At 47.9% G+C, this 3703-nt stretch overlaps 1 long non-coding RNA gene across 1 annotated transcript; it reads left to right on the forward strand.

Moving 5' to 3' along the window:
- The first annotated feature begins 444 nt into the window (after positions 1 to 444).
- Positions 445 to 2759, forward strand: LOC121011406 (uncharacterized). Its single transcript, XR_005781608.1, has 2 exons — positions 445 to 578; positions 1847 to 2759. It is a non-coding gene; the product is annotated as an uncharacterized LOC121011406 (long non-coding RNA).
- The last annotated feature ends 944 nt before the right edge of the window (positions 2760 to 3703 follow it).

The raw sequence follows: 3703 nt of genomic DNA on the forward strand, positions 1-3703 counted from the left end.
TGGGTTGTATGTTCCATGGGTCTTGATAAATGTATAAGGACACATATCCACCCTCATAGTATCACACGGAATAGTCTCACTACCCTAAATATCCCCTGTGCTCTATCTCTCCATCCCCCCTTCCTTCCCTTTCTCCCCATTAACCCCTGGCAACCACCGATCTTTTTTTACAGTCTCCATAATTTTGCCTTTTCCAGAATGCCATATCGTTGGAATCAGAGGGATGTAGCCTTTTCAAATTGGCTTCCTTCACTTAGCAATATGCATTTAAGTTCCCTTCATGTCTTTTTGTGGCTCAATAGCTCATTTCTTTTAATTTCTTTGGATATTTGGGATAGCAGCCCTCTATCAGATATGTCTTTTACAATGCTTTCTCCCAGTCTGTGGCTTGTCTTCTCATGCTCTTGACATTTTGTGTTTGTTTGTTTTTTTAAAAAAAGAGATTCCCTGCTAATAGACACCATGACTTCTTGGAGAAATGGCTGATTTCTCCAGGTGTGACTTCTCCATGGCTGATCGCGTCTCAAGTCTGGAGTGAGGAATGCGTGAGATGAGCCAGACACATCTTGCCACAACAGGTAGCATGATAGCAGGGACTAAAAGATTGTGTCAAAAGGACACACGAGCCGTCTGCGAGAGGCTCCCAGTGGCCAAATATGGGACCATTTGAGCTTCAATGAAGATTATAATTATAATGGATTAAACCCATCAGATATATTTAAACCTTTAATTCATAACACTTCTTAAAACACCACCGCCTTCAGAGGATAAGAAACAAACTTATTCTCTCAAAAAACGGGTAAATAAAAGGAAAGAAACATTTATCCTGCCTTTATTATGTGAATTGTACCACTGGGTAGCCACAGGGGAGACTAGTGGGAGCGTCTCTTTATAGAAGTACTCAAGTTGACATATCAAAGGAAGCGATGAAATTGGAATATCACCATTTCAAAACCCCCGGTGAAGGAACAGATCTAGGTATTGAGAAGCAACGGCCGGCAGGCCCCGTTAACTCCACAAAAAGAGAGGCGAACAGACATCGCGGGCCTCCTGACGAAAGAACACATCAGTACCTGTGGTCTTGCCAGAGTGACTGAACCTGAGGCTGATCTAACCTCTGGATTCATCTGCCAATTTGCAGGAAATGCAGAGGAACGCTCTTGAATGGCATCCAGGGTATCAATCAGCAGAATCCCAACTGAGGGAAACCGTGAGCCAAAAGGCTCAGATTCGTCAACAGATAAATTGGAAAGGAAAGAAAGGGAAGGGGGAAACCTATACGTTAAAAAAATATATATCAAAAGATAGCTCTGAGTTTTTTAAATGTTTATTTATTTGTGTGTGAGAGAGAGACAGAGCGTGAGCCAGGGAGGGGCAAGGAGAGAGGGAGACTCAGAAGCAGGCTCCAGACTCTGAGCCGTCAGCACAGAGCCCAATGCAAGACTCGAACTCACAAACTATGAGATCATGACCTGAGCCAAAGTTGGGCACTTAACTGACTGAGCCACCCACGCATCCTTAGATCTGACCTCTTAAAATGGGCAAGACTACCTCATACATCTAGGAAGGCACACCCAAGTGAGGCACTATAAAGAAAGCCAGAGAACAGAGCACGAGTCAGCCGGTGGGGGGGGGGGGGGGGGGGGGTCACTTTTCCAGGGAGGAAGGCAGTTGAGATTGATAGGTGCATGATGGACTTCTGGGGACATGAGTGGCATTCTGTTCCTCGATATGGTGATGGTCTCCATAATAACTCCTTAGGCTATACATTTATTTGGCTTCTTTTTTTCTGTCTGCTTCATTTTACAATAAAAATATTTCTTTAAAACATTTTCTCATTCCACAGTTTCTTCATCCTCCACAAGCCCAGAGGCAATGGTTGTGGCTGTGACAGATTTCCCTTAGGGCTCTAGCTCCAGAGTAAGGACACCGCGTTGTCTAATTAGAAGGCCCCACTGACCCACCGGAATATAAGCTCGGGAACTTCAGAGACTGTGTCTGCCACGTTCGCTGCTGTATTCCTGGCTTCCCCCGGCACTTGGTAGGTGCTCAATATTCATCGAATGACTGCATGACAGAGGTCTCGCTTTGACAGGGTGAAGAGTATAGCATCGTCAGTCATATAAAAGACACCGCAACTCCACCGCAAGAGCTTGGCTCCTCTCTGTTTCTGAGTGAGTCGTATCTTTACCTCTGAGGTCGCTTCCTGACCCTTTTGGATACCAGCGCTCCCGCCGCTTGGGTCAGGTGGCTGAGGAGCTGCAGGAGGTTCCTTGGTGAACCACTTTTGCGAAGGATGACTTGCTGCTTCCAGAGGAAGACCAGAGAGGGACTGGCCCAGCCAGGGGAGGCGCCGGATAGTCCTTTTGCCTTAATTCTGAGCCAGTTTGGTGACGCTTCAGAGAGGCAAGGACTATGGCCAACCCCCAATTCCCCTCCCCGGGGAAGCATTCACCATGATGGCTACTCGGAAGAAGCAAGGACATCTGTGGGCTCTGGGGCTCAAGACGGGTTCATCCCCCAAATACCAGGGAAAGATAGCACAGGTCTGTGCAGGTGTGGGTGGGCCCTCTGCTGATCCTGCTTTCCATCTAGGCCCCCAACTCCCACTCCTGGGGGCCCCAAGAAAACCGGGATGTGAGGTGCACCGGTCTAAGAACGTGAGGTACTGCCTTCATCCTCTCAGACCCAAATGCAGGGCATGTTTGGAAGGTAGCATCGTTTACGGTGATTTCAATGAAATTCAGATGTACACAAAATTGCTGAGAATTATTTGCTTCCCAGAGCCTCCTCCATCCTGGTTTCTACCCATTTAACAGCCAGGACAAGAGGCCAAGAGGTTAGTCATTACCCCAGTTGGAGAGGATAAAGGGTTCTTGAGGGTGATACCTCTGTTTCCCACTTAATGCACATTTACTGAGCCTGACCTGGGCAGGGATGGTCCCACTCCCAAGCAGTGCCTCCCAAACTTGACTTTGGAAGGGAGGAGCACGTAGTCCGAGGGAAAGGAGGCAGCTTTCGCTCACCTGGCATTTGTTTGCCAGCTCTCCCCAGACCACAGATGCTGCCTCCACATGCACCTCCAGCCCCTTACAGAAAGCCCAGGGGCTCCAGTTCCCTGCTTCAGATCTCTGGGTGCTCTTTTCCAGAGAGTCACTCACCGTGTGCAGGGAACCCCTGATTCCACCCACTTCATCATCCTGGTAAGTGTCAAGGCACAGAGTGAGCAAGAGAAGCCCGGACCTCCCCTCACACAGCTCATCACCTGGGCAGCGGACATTAAAACCTCTGTGCCTTAAATTTCCGGAAGCAGGTGGAGGTGCCTTTGTCTAGAAGGAGAAAGAGAAAGAAGGAGGAGAAGAAGGAGAAGGAGAAGGAAGGAGAAGGAGAAGGAGAAAATGGGTCCAATCCTATTTCTCCCAGGTAACCCTCTTCTCCACCAGTTAAAGTACAGTAAACCTGCTTTAAAAGTATTGCTCAGGAAGCATAAACTTTCTTTCACTGCATCTTATAATCCCCTGTAATAGAAAACCAGTAATGAGGATGCCAGCAGCAGGTGCAAAAGGCAGTTTTACATCAATAGGAAATTCAATTCTAATTAATCTCTTCACAGCCAACATAATTGAGTCTTCATGGGGACCACTGGACTCACCACCCCCACCCACCTCACTGTTCCCCGAAACAGGCCTGTCTTGCCCACTGC

The sequence above is a fragment of the Herpailurus yagouaroundi genome, unplaced genomic scaffold, assembly GCF_014898765.1.
Source record: "Herpailurus yagouaroundi ecotype Mexico unplaced genomic scaffold, PumYag 194, whole genome shotgun sequence".
NCBI classification, from domain to species: domain Eukaryota; kingdom Metazoa; phylum Chordata; class Mammalia; order Carnivora; family Felidae; genus Herpailurus; species Herpailurus yagouaroundi.